The sequence below is a fragment of the Tamandua tetradactyla genome, chromosome 11, assembly GCF_023851605.1.
Source record: "Tamandua tetradactyla isolate mTamTet1 chromosome 11, mTamTet1.pri, whole genome shotgun sequence".
Classification (NCBI taxonomy): domain Eukaryota; kingdom Metazoa; phylum Chordata; class Mammalia; order Pilosa; family Myrmecophagidae; genus Tamandua; species Tamandua tetradactyla.
Genome location: NC_135337.1, coordinates 14,159,472 through 14,172,621, shown reverse-complemented (window position 1 = coordinate 14,172,621; position 13,150 = coordinate 14,159,472). Strand labels below are relative to the sequence as shown.

The 13,150-nt window shown below is 40.8% G+C and overlaps 1 protein-coding gene across 5 annotated transcripts in view; it reads left to right on the top strand.

Annotated features, from left to right (window-relative positions):
• The window catches only part of GPSM2 (G protein signaling modulator 2), an 84,114-nt gene that overhangs the window by 25,448 nt on the left and 45,516 nt on the right, over positions 1–13,150 (top strand). For 4 of the 5 annotated variants that reach the window (XR_013159226.1, XM_077120032.1, XM_077120030.1 and 1 more), the window contains exon 1: positions 7,107–7,230. The exons of the other annotated variant lie outside the window; for it this stretch is intronic. The gene's annotated coding sequence lies outside the window, so the exon portion shown is untranslated. Of the gene's footprint in view, positions 1–7,106; positions 7,231–13,150 lie in introns of those variants that run through there. 5 annotated transcript variants of the gene reach the window in all.

The following is a 13,150-nucleotide window of genomic DNA, read 5'->3' as shown; positions in this document are numbered from 1 at the left end:
AATCCTGTAAAGGAACACACAGGGCTGTCTCCCAGTTAAAGCCCTGAACTTGCTTCTCCATCTCAGATTGGCTTTCCAAACCTGCCTTCTTTGTACCACAAGTCCTAAAGGGCTGTTGGCACGGTTACCAATTCCTGTCCTGGTTTTAAAATTGAAAGCCGCACATCCAAGGAACCTCCTCATCCCCAGGCAAACTCGGATAGTTGGGTAGGAAGATTCCCTCCATCGCCTGCTAATCATAACCTATCATCCTCCCCCACCCCAAATCACTTAATTCCTTTTATAGCTAAGTATTTTTATCTGAAAGTCACTAAAAGGAAATAACAGAGAGAGCCATGCATAATGGGGAAATATACAATTCCACAGTATTTTTCCCTATTTTTAAACTTAAAAAAAAATCCTTTTATGTTTTTCTTTGTATTGTAGAAAATGTGAATACAGAGAATAGTGTTAAGAGTCAGAATACTTTGGCATAGTTCTTTCTAGTGTTTATTGCACATACTTTACATAGTTGGGGTCATAACATAAACAATGTTGCATCGTGCAAGAGGACTCGTTTTATCACATCCTCACTACACTTGTTTTGCAGTCTGATAGGCAAAAAAAAAAAAAAAGATATCCCATTGTTTTACTTTGCATTTATTAGAATAGCAGTGAAGCTATAGTTCCCATGTGGGTTCATTGCGATGATTTACAGTCCATTGAAAGGACTGACTCTTGTCCTTTGCCTGAGTGTTTTTTTCTATTTGGTTGTTTTCATTATAAGAGCTCTTTAGTTACTAAGTATTTAGTAGTAACCTTTGCCAGCCACATATGTTTCTATTTATCATTTTTCTTTTGACTTTATAAAAGACAGTATAGCAAGAGATTAAAAGAACATTCTTGGTCTGGTCCGTAGAATGAGGGCCTTAAGAACATACAGAATAAACCATACCAGGGCATTAGCCCCCAATTTAGAGATCAGCTCTGCAATTTACTAGCTGTGGTGGATGCTACTTAAGTGCCCACGTCAGATGCCATTTACTGGCCAGTACATCCATCTCCCAGCTGCTGGGAGGTTGCCTGCTACGGCTCACAGTTGTCCCTTTCTCTAAAGAGTTTGCACTACATGGAGATACCTCACGTGGGGATGGTATAATCTACCCTGTCCTGATACAGGGGTACAAAGAGCCAGCACCCTTGTCTAGAGTGGGGGTTCTGGATCAGATGAAGGCTGGGATTTCCTAAGGTCCATTATTGCTTGGACCTCTCCTGATCGCTCTCCTGCTTCACTCCCTTCCTCATTGGTTCTTTCTGAAGAGCCCTTCCTCAATAAATCATATGGATCTGAAACCCTGTCTCAGACTCTGCTTCTAGGAAAACAAACCTAAGGTACTATAGAATGGAAATGTGCTGCTACAAAAAGGAACAAAGTCATGAGATATGCAACGATGTGAATGAACATGTGGGACATTTGGTAAGACAAAATAAGGCAGAAAACAAACAAACAAAAATGGTATGGTCACCTTTAGAAAATGCTTATTAGAAAACAGGGGCCTAGATTGTAAGCTTTTAGAGCAGACACATTAAGCCCGGACTGGTGATTATTTCTGGATTTTGAGAGGCTGTTTTATATATATATAACCTGATGTTTAGAGATAAGAATGAAGCCGAACAGGTTGGGGTTAAAGTAATTCAGAACATAAGGGAAAGGAAGACAGTGTCTATATTTTAGAACCACACATACTCTTTGAGACCAATGGAAGAAAGGTTTATTTGGTCTGGAACTGAAATTTTCTGTAGGGCATAATCTAATTCAACCTACCTGTATAGCTTATTTGAATAATTGAAACACAGGGAGCACACAATAAGAAAGACGTCCTTTAATCCTGTAAAGATTATTGTAATGCCTGGATACATCCTAGAGTATATTAAGAAGATAATAAAAAAGTATTGGCAAAGTCCCCTAAGGGATGGGAGAAAAATATGGAAGTATTAAACCTTACCATCAGGGAATCCCTGATACCTTGTCAAAATTTAGGAATACCCAAGTCAATAGGCCATGCCCTTGATCATGAGGATTACTCTTGTGAAGCTTATGTAGGTAGTGGAGAAGCTTAGCCTACCTACAGTCATGCCTAAGAGTTACTTCTGGAGGACCTCTTTTATTGCTCAGATGTGGCCTCAGTCTCTTTTTCAGCCCAACTCTGCAAGTGAAATCATTGCCCTCCCCCCTACATGGGACATGACATCCAGGGGTGAAAGTCTCCCTGGCAACGTAGGAGATGACTCCCAGGGATGAAACCAGACCTAACATCATTGGATCAGCAATTCCATCCTGACCTAAAGGGGAAAAAGAAGTGTAATTAATAAGTATTAGTGGCAGAGAGAGTTCAAATAGGCTCGAGAGGCTACTCTGGAGGTTGCTGTTATGCAAGCAATAGTTAGACCTTGCTACCTATCATAGCCTGCCAACCTCCAACCAGGACCATTCCAGCCAATCCTAAAGAACACCTAGGGCAATATATAAGATTCCACAAGGGTTCCAGGCATTAGAGTAACTTGCCAGAAGCCTACAACTTCCAGATGGGTCTCTGGTCCAGATAAGTCCTGAAATTTAGCTCAGCCTCTCCAGAACATCAGATAGTTCCATCTCCCTACCCCATATTAGTGACAGACCCTTTGTGCTGGCTTGAAAAGATGTATGCCCCCTAGAAAAGCCATGTTTTAATCTAAATCCCATTTCATAAAGGCAGAATAATCCCTATTCAATACTGTATGTTTGAAACTGTAATCAGATTATCTCCCTGGAGAAGTGATTTAATCAAGAGTGGTTGTTAAACTGGATTACGTGACGATATATCTCCACCCTTTTGGGTGGATCTTGATTAGTTTCTGGAGTGGTATAAAAGAGGAAACATTTTGGAGAATGAGAGAGAGATTCAGAGAGAACAGAGAATGTGCAGTACCATGAAGCAGAGAGTCCACGAGCCAGCAACCTCTGGAAATGAAGAAGGAAAACACCTCCTGGAGAGTTTCATGAAACTGGAAGCCAGGAGAGAAAGCTAGCAGATGATGCCATGTTTGCCATGTCCCCTTCCAGATGAGAGAGAAACTCTGACTGCGTTTGCCATGTGTCTCCTCACTTGAGAGAGAAACCCTGAACTTCATCGGCCTTCTTGAATCAACGTATCTTTTCCTGGATGCCTTAGATTGGACATTTCTATAGACTTGTTTTAATTGGGACATCTTCTCAGCCTTAGAACTGTAAACTTGCAACTTATTAAATTCCCCCTTTTTGAAAGCCATTCTGTTTCTGGTATATTGCATTCCAGCAGCTAGCAAACTAGAACACCCTTCCAATATCAAAAATTTAGAATGGTCATAGCCCAAACACCCCTAAAGAGAGGTATGGAAAGATCAAAGGTGATGGTGGAGTTATACAGAGAAGATAAGATTTAATAAATGAATATGAATGCTGAATCATTAAATGGATATCTCTTTTTGTCTCCAGTTTTTTAGAGCAGCTAGAAGTAAAAACCTAAAACTGTGAAATTGTAACCCATGTCAAAGTCTGAAATATGTTCTACAACTAATTGTGGTGCTGTGAAATTTATAGCTCTTTTGTATATATGTTTTTTTCATAAAAAAAAGAAGAAAAAAAATGGATTGTGATAATAAAAAATATTTAAGGCCTGTAGCCTCCTATATTCTGGAGCAGCTAGAAGGTAAAATATGAGAGGATCTATCCCATGACAAACTCTGGGATCTATCTTGTAACTACTTGTTGAAGAGTGCTTTGAAAACTATTGCTTTTTTATTTCTTTGCTTTGTATATATGTTATACTATACAATAAAAATAGTTTAAAAAAATAATAAAATAAACTTAACACTATGTAACAGGCAATGTCCTAAGCACTTTCTCTTTGTCCTTTTGCCTGATCATTTCAATATAAGTTGTAGAAATCATGGTTCTTTATCTTTGAATGTTTCAACCATAATTCCACCATCACACAAAAGAAAATTGGCATTAATTCCACACTAACATCTAATATTCAGTCTGTATTCAAATATGCCTAATTGTCCCTAAAATGTTTTTTATAGCTTCCCACCTACCCCCTTTGTCTCCTACTTTATCAGCACTCCATTAAGATTCATGAACCTTTCGTGTTTTATTTTATTTTTTTTATGACTAGTCTGGGCTAGCCGCCGTTTAGATTGTCTCAAATTCTGTATTTGTTCCAGAGAGCTCTTTTAAAAATATAAATATGAAGTTACTCCCATGCTTAAAACTTTCCATTGGCTTTCTATAACATTTAGGAAATCAAGTCCAAACTCATTACCTTGGTTTATAAAGTCCTGCATGATCTGGTGTGATGAAAATCTTGGAGGTTCACCTTTCCCTTATTTCATTTCAGCCACAGTGGCCTTCTAGTTTCTCAGACCCACTAAACTTGCCTTTGTATTCACTGTTTCACTTTGCCTAAAAGTGCTCTTCCCTGAACTTTGCTAGAAGGCAGTCTCTTTCTTGTGATTCAAATCTAAAGTAATCATTCAGCCCCTCACTTTCACATCACCCTATTTTTAACTCAATGCATGGCACCTATCACAACCTGATATTATTTTTGTTATTTATTGAGCTCCATGTGAGCTGGGGCTGTGGTGTCTTGTTCATCTAGAACAGTTCCTGTCATATAGTAGGCACTCAATAAATAATTGCTGAACACTGTAATGACTAAGCTGAAAGATGAAGGATAAAAAGAAGCCAGCCACTTAAAGAGCCTGAGAAAAATCTTGGCAGAGGGAACCCCCAGGAAGAGACTTAGACTATTCTAGGGCTTGAACAGGAAGAGAAGGGCTTAAAGGGAAATAGAGAGGTGAACAGAGGTGAGATGACTTCGGGCTTTGGCCATGGTAGGGAATTTGATTTTATTTTAAATAGAATTAGAAGTCACTAAAGGTTTTCAAGTAGGAAAGTGACAGAATCTGATTTATACTTTCTAAAATACAATGCAGGGTGGGCCATGGAATTCTTGCCTACCATTCCAGAGACCTGAGTTTGTTTTCCCAGTGCCTGCCCATGCAAAAAATAAAAATAAAAAAAAAATACAATGCAACTTGAGTAAATGTGGAGATGGGGATAACTATAAGGTATAAAGAAGTCATGGGTAGGAGAAAGTTTGCAAGGAGGGAAATAATGATTGATTTTGGGCATGTTAAATTTTTACTTCCTTTGCAGTTTTCATATCAATACCCAAAAAGAACTTATGAGTCAGCAGAAATTAAAATATCTCCCTCTGAATTGCCTGAAAATGTAGAGCTGTGTTCCAATAGCCATGTCTCTTGAAGATGATTGTATAATGATACAGCTTTCGCAATGTGACTGTGGGATTGTGAAAACCTTGTCTCTGACGCTCTTTTTATCTACAGTATGGACTGATGAGTAAAACACATGGTTTAAAAAATAAGTAATAGGAGGAACAAATGTTAAAATAAATTTAGTAGATTGAAATGCTAGTGATCAATGAAAGGGAGTGATAAGGGGCAGAGAAAAAAATAGGAGAAACAAAGGCTAAATAAAATATATTGGGTAGATGGAAATACTAGCAGTCAGTGAGAGGGAGGGGTAAGGAGCAAGGTATGTATGAGTTTTTTTCTTTTTTCTTTTTATTTCTTTTTATGAATTGATGCAAATGTTCTAAGAAAGGATCATGGTGATTAATGTGCAACTATGTGATGATATTGTGTTATTGATTATATACCAAGAATGGAATGATCATATGGTAAGAATGTTCGTGTTTTTATGTTGTTATGCTTAAAAAAAATGTTTAAATTAAAAAAAAAACCTCCCTCTAAAATAGCACAGCCAGTTAATTCAGTTGTTGTTTACAGGAACCTGACATTAAGGGTGGTTGTTGATGATAATGATGTTAATAGATAACATTCACTGAGCAGTTTCTATGTGTCAGGCACTATATTAACCACTTAACAAACTTAGCTCACTGAGGCATCACAACAACCCTTCTTAGAGGAGGATTTATTATCTTTGTTTTACAGTTGAGGAAATTAAGACTAAAGAGGATAGGTAACTCCTTTAAGATCAACCCGCCAGTAAGTGGCAGAGGTGGAACTCAAACCCAGTCTAGCTTGATGAAAAGCTGGTACTCTCACCAATTTGCTTTTAATACCTTTCCAACAAGAGAAATGCTTCTCGGGTCACTGGTTATCGTCCTCATTCAGAGAGATTCTGAAACTGTGGTTTTCTTTAACATATTCTTAAGCCTGTACAAACTGCTGGAATTTCATTTCAGTGGAGAAATATCTTATTTGAAAACATAATTGAATTTATTAGATTCTTTAGCCCGAGCAAACTGTAGAGGGCGAACAAATGGAAACTCATGTATTGGTTATTTGTTGTGTAGGGGAAGTAAATGGAAATAAAATGTATTCTTCCTAGTGTAGTTGAAATGTAGCTGCCTGAAAATGAGTGATACTGACACCAAATTTTCCTGGGAAACAAGATTCTGCAGCCAACCTATGTTTGCTTTTTAACAGCTGGAAACGCCAGAATTCTGACACACCTCAAGAACTGAGGCTTCTTTGTTCAGACTTTCACACGGGTTCCTATGTTCCTTTCATAGAGTCCTCTTTTTCTTAAGCATCCAGCATATGCGGTTTGGGATACTCATTCTCTTGGATGGGGCAGGAGGTACTTATTTGGGGATCCCATCCTTTAAAGGGGCTCTAGGCAGACGTTGTTCAAAGAACTCTTTCGGGACATGTATTTGGTGGTCGTTTCTGTGTGAAACAGGCCTCAGAAATCGCTTGAGTTCGGCGGCCCGCAGCACCGGAGGACCAAATCCTTCACGGCCCCTCAGCCGGACCCGAGGGTCCCAAGCCGGGCGGGGAGAAGGCAGTGGGCGGAGGAACGCCCCGCCCTCGCCGCCGGCCATTGGTCGGTCCGAAAGACGCGGGGCGGTGTCGGTTTGAATGGGAGCAACGGGAGCGACGGCGCAGGCGCGGAGAGGGAGAGACGCCGCTCACTGGCGAGCGGGGGAGAGCCTCGGGAACTCTGGCCCACGTGACGCGCCGAGGGCGGGGGCGGGGGGCGCGCGCCGGCCTCCCGCGGTGCCCCTGCCTGGCTAGGCGTCCGCGCGCAGGCTCGCCTGCGGGAGGCAACGACCGGCCGCCGCCTGAGGCGGCCGCTGCTGCCGCTTCCCCGAGCACCCAGGACCCGTCGGCCCGCGTGAGGTGAGTCCTGCCGCCGAGCTCAGGGGCTGTTGAGGGGGCGTTTGAGGGCGCCTCCGGAGGGAGGTGCCAGGGAGGGGTGTGTGTGTGTGTGTGTGTGTGTGTGTGTGTGTGTGTCTCTCTCTCTCTCTCTGTCTGTCTGTCTGTCTGTGTGCGTGGCGGGTTCTCTGGCCGGGGGTCTGGGGGCGGCGTCCTTTGTTCGTGCGGGAGGAGGCCGCGGCGGTCGGCGGGGACCGGGAGTTCCCGGGACCCGCGGGCGCTGCGGGGACGCGGCGTTGACGGCGTGCGGCTGGCGGTTTGGGTCCAGACCCGGCTCCAGAAGCCAGAAACCCGGTGTGAGGAGACTCAGCTGCTTTCGTGTTGGAGATTTTAGAATGAGATTAACGCTTAAGACTTTCGTCCCCTAATAGCTTTTGTTCAGTCCCCTAATAGCTTTTTCAAATATAAAAACTATATGAATACAGTGACGTCTCCCATATTCTGTGTAACAGAGTTAAAGTCCGGATCCCTGTGGAATTAAACAGCTTGCATTCGTTTTTAGTCCATGCGTTTATCTCAACCAGATACCCGAGTTTGTCATATTTCGTGAACTTCGTGGCACCACCCTGTCGACTTACTGTAGAAATTGGTAGTTGCTCCAAAAAGTCTTAGGAAGTATAAAATCTTAAGAAAGCCCTTTCGTAAAAACCTGAGTAAATTCAAATAAGAGAAAGTGGACAATATTTAATTCCATTGTGTTTTAATGGTAACCAGCCAGACAATTTCTAACAAGTATCATTTGAGCTCCACTAAAGCAAACGAGTAAGGATGGAAATTTTATTTGCCTTAATGCATAATTTAATCTTTCCGTAGAAATAGACGAGGTAGGTTCTTGGCTTCCCTTTCTGGCGGGCACGTATCGAAGTCCTTCGTGGTATGTGTGGAAAGTGAACACACCGACCCAGGTGAACTTTCAAGCTGCCAATTTAAGAGTGCACCAAGGATTTCCGGCCTGATAAACATCTGTGTAGTTAACCTCTGATAAAGACTACTTTTGCTTGGGTTCTCCCTGTTGAGAAGTGACTTTGGTTGATGGTCTAGAAGCAGTTATGCAACAAAAGGAAGGAAGGTCGCTGTTGATAGACGTGAGTGTGTGGAAGGGAGTTGGAGGCTGGGGGGAAGAGGGGCAGTTTCATACCTGCTCTTTTTCACACCTGACCATCGACTTTGATTGTGGCAAGTTCTTACCCAGGCTGTTAATTATAAGGACTAGTTACAAAGTAAAAAAGTGTGTGCTGTTGTTGTGGAGACATTTCTCTCAAACCTTCCTTGGCTAGAGAGTGGTTTAGTTGTCTTCTTTTATTAACTCAGATATGCATTGTTACAAATATTACATTTTAATGTAAATCTGAGACTTAGGCAATTAGTACCAAGCCAGCAATGATAGGATGTAATAGTTTAAGAAATGGCCTTGTTCTTAGCATAGAGTATTTCTGAGATTTATCTGAAAGATTAGATTTTGATAATTAGCTCTGTGGAATTTTAAAATTGAAAACCTAACAGATTTAAACTCCTGTTTTATTTTATAATAATAACAGCAGCTGTTATTATAACAGTTATAATAACCCCTGTTTCATGGAGGACTTTTTTTTGAGTATCAGAGACAGGCACTGGATTAGGGGCTTTATAAATCAAATCTCAGGTCACTACAACAGATATCTTGGATAAGTATTATTATGCTCAAACCTATTCTGAGTTTAAGTAACTAGCTTAGCATCATGTAACTAATAAGTTACTTTGCTGGAACTCAAACCGTGACCTGATCCCAAAGCACATACTGTATTGCTTCTCTGTTTAAATCGTCATTGCTCTGAATTCTACTTGTGGGGACAAAATTCTATTTATAAGATGCCAGTGGATCTGGTGTTGTATTGTGAATTGTACAGAAATAATTTAGTCTTTCACTTGGTACTACCATCTTGCTTTTTTATTATCTTATAAATTGGACAGCATTTTCAATGTCCTTTGTAAATAATTTTTATGAAAACACTTATGAATTAAGAATAAATGTTTCCTGGGCGGGCCACAGTGGCTCAGCAGGCAAGAATGCTCGCCTGCCATGCCAGAGGACCCGGGTTCGATTCCCGATGCCTGCCCATGTAGAAAAAAAAATAAAAGTGAATGTAAGAATAAATGTTTCCTGAGATATTTACATGCATATGACATATTCTTTACTATGGAGCAGAAATATATTAAAGTCCTCTTTTTTTTTTTAAGCACAGTTTCTTCGTTGCTTCATAGCTTGTGTCTTTATTCTTCTTCCCAGGCAAGAAATAAAAAAAAAAAGTTTAGTGTTTGGTGTTGTGAGATGACAAGAGAAAGCTTCCTATCAATAGTTGTTTTTGGATTTCTTTGCAGTGTCTTTCAGTTTATTCCTCTGTCTCCCTTTCCTGCCCTATACATTGCTGCTGGTTTACTTCCTAACACAGATCCAACTTTGCTATTCTTTTGTTGGAAAAAAAGCTGCAGTTCTCCCCTCTATGTAAATATAAGGTCAGATAGATATGTGCTTCAGACACAACATCAGAGCCCCTCACAATTTGTTACTGCTCTCCATTCTCAGACTTCTTTCAGTACTCCTAACCCGGTGCACTGTCCTGGGACACATTCTGTTCATTCCCACCTCCTTGCTTTTCCTTGAGCCATTTTCCGTGACTGGAATATCTTTCCTCCATTGGCTTAAGATTTATCTACCCTTCAAGGCGCAGTACAGATTTCCTTCAACTTCCAAAAATTTTCCCTGGTCCTTTTTAGTTATTTATTCAATTAATAATACTCATTTTTAATTAATAATTAGTTTATTCTTCCCATATCATTCCATAACCTTATTGAATTGCATAGACATTTATTTTTTTCCACAGAATGGTGATAACTTTTGAGTGAGAGGACGGAGTCATTTTAATACATTTTCCTCTGAAGTAATTCTAAATTCCTATTCTCCAAGGACCCTTTTTAGGCATTTTTAATCCTTTTGCATTGGGATTTATATCTGCTGAAAAATATTTGAAACCGATTTTTTTTAAGTGCTGCAGTTAAAAGAACTGATTTAATGTCATGCTGTTGTATAGTTTTTATATAGTGCTCTTCTAATCTGAAGGATAAAGTTTTGCTTGATTTAGCAATTTAAAAGAGAAAGCTGTTTGAACTTTTAATGATTCATAGAAAGTTTAAAAAAGGAGAGTCCTCATTCGTTCCTTTATTAACTAATGAACAATGCTCAGTAGCAAGGACCACATATTTTGTGCTTCACTACTGAGTTTTTAAATTATTATGTTTATGTACTGTTTTAGTTTGTAAGCTTCCAGAATGCAATATACCAAAACTAGAATGGCTTTTAAAAAAGGGAATTTAATAAGGTACAAGTTTACAGTTCTAAGCCTATAAAAATGTCCAAACTAAGGCATCCAAGGAGAGATACGTAAATTCAGGGAAGGTCATGGGTCAGGAACACACCTCTATCACCTGGAAAGTCACATGGCTGGCATCTGTTGGTCCCTTGCTCCTGGACTCGGTTGCTTTCAGCCTCTGTTCCTGTGGGGATTCCTCACTTTGTTTCTTCAGGGCTGGCTTTCATCTCTTGGCTTCTCTTGGCTCTCTCCAGGTTCTGGTTTACTTAATGTCTCATGGTGACATCTGCTAGTCTCCAAGCATCATCTCCAAACATCAGTGTTTCTGTTCTCCAGGTGTTAGCATTTGTGTCAGCTGTGCTCTGAAGTTTCTGTTGGCTCTGCCATTTCTGGCTCTCTCCCAAGTACTTCCTCTTTTAAAGGATTCCAGTTAACTAATCAAGACCCACCTGGAATGGGCATATTCACATTTCCATGTAATCAAAGGTCACACCCACAATCAGGTGTGTCATGTGTCCTTGAAGAGAACCTAAATGTAAGTTTCCACCTACAATTCTGAATTGGGATTAAAAGAAATGGCTGCCTCCACAAGATTGAATCAGGATTAAAATATGGCTTTTCTGGAGTATGTAATACTTTCAAACTGACACAGTCCACCCTCTGGACCCCCCAAAACATGTTCTTTCCATATACAAAATACATTCACTCCATCACAATATCGCAAAAAAGCCTTAAACCATTTCAGTAGCAATACAAAAGACAATACAAAGTCAAAACTAGTACCAAATCTCATCAAAGTCTGTTACGGGCATGGTCTGTCTTAAGACAAAAAGTTCTCCTCTAGGTCTGGACCTATGAGGCTCAGAGCAAGTTATCTGCTGCCAATATACAAAGGAGGGACAGTCATAGGATACATATTTCCATTGCCATAGGGAGAAATTGAAAGGTAAACAGGGGTTACCAGAACTGAACAGTTCTGAAAACCTGCAGAGCAAACTCCATTAGATTTCAAAGTCTGAGAGTCATTTATTCTGTGTAGTTTAGAAAGCAGCAGTCCCACCCCTTCCATGGGCCTACACACAGTGGCCTTACTCTCTCTCCAAATGCTGGGGTGTGCTGCAACAGCAGGATTCATTGGGAGGACCACCTTTTTTTTTTTGGTTCCTCTCTCTCCATACATCAGGGTAGCACCCGGGATCTCTGTCATCTCCCAGGCACATGCTCAACCCCTCCAGAACAATGGGGTGGCAGCCAGCTCCCCCCAGTCCCGGGTTTATGTGCTGCACCCTCTCCGAGGCCTGATGTGGCATAACTCTTCCTGAGCAAGAAAGTTGAAGGCCCACCCTCTGCTTCTTGGGGCAAACTTACCCTCTCCACATGTATGGGTCAGTGTGCTCTCCTGGCCTGAGGTTTCCTTTGTTTCCATAGTTCTGCCTCTGAAGCCATTTTTCCTTCAATTTGTCCCTTTTCTGTCCTTTGTAATTCAGACTGCCTGTGGTTTTGTTTACACAGATCACACAACACTCTTGTTGGTTTTCTGTGCAGTATACTGGGATCATACCTATCAGACAATAGAATGTTCCACAAATCCTTTCTGAATAACTTGATCTCCAATACTGACTTTTTCTAAAATGGATGACTGCTTTCATGTTGCTTAAATCCTGACATGTGGCCCTGTTCACTGGGGTCTTACTTTCTGGAATCCCAGAATTTTCCAGACCATCAATTTTTGGTTCCTTTATACCCAAGAGCTCAGTTCTCAACTTACCTCTTTCCACTTAAATTTTACTATAAGCTGCAAGGAGCTGCAAGACTACATTTTCCACATTCAGTTTGGATATTTATTCTGCTACATATCCAAGTTCATTGGTCTCATATTCTGCCTTCCATTCACAACAAATGCCTTCTTTCCAGTTTGCAAAGACATATTCATCATTTCTGTCTGTAGCCTCCTTGGAGATATCTTTAGAGTTCACATTTCTACCAGCAACCTCTTCAAAGCATTCTAGGTCTTCTCTATCATGATCCTTATAACTCTCCCAGAATCTTCCCCTTATCCATTTAAAAAGCTGTTCCAACATATTTGGTATTTGCAAACTGCAGCAGCACCCCACTTCTCTGGTACCAAAATCTGTTTTAGTTTGAAAGCTGCTTGAATGCAGTATACCAGAAATAGAATGGCTTTTATAAAGGGAAATTTAGTTAAGTTACAAGTTTACAGTTCTAAGAAAGTGAAAGTGTCCAAATAAAGGCACCGACAAGAAGTAACCTTCACTCAAGAAAGCCCGATAGGTCAGGAACACCTCTGTCAGCTGGAAAGTCATGTGGCTGGCATCTGCTAGTCCCTTGCTCCTGGGCTCCACTGCTTTCAGCTCTGTTCCTGTGGTGGCTCCTCACTTTGCTTCTTCAGGGATGGCTTTCATCTCTTGGCTTCCCTTGGGTCTTTCCAGGTTATGGTTTGCTTAACATCTCATGGTGATGTCTGCTGGTCTCCAAGCATCTCCAAACATCAGTGTTTCTGTTCTCCAAGTGTTGGC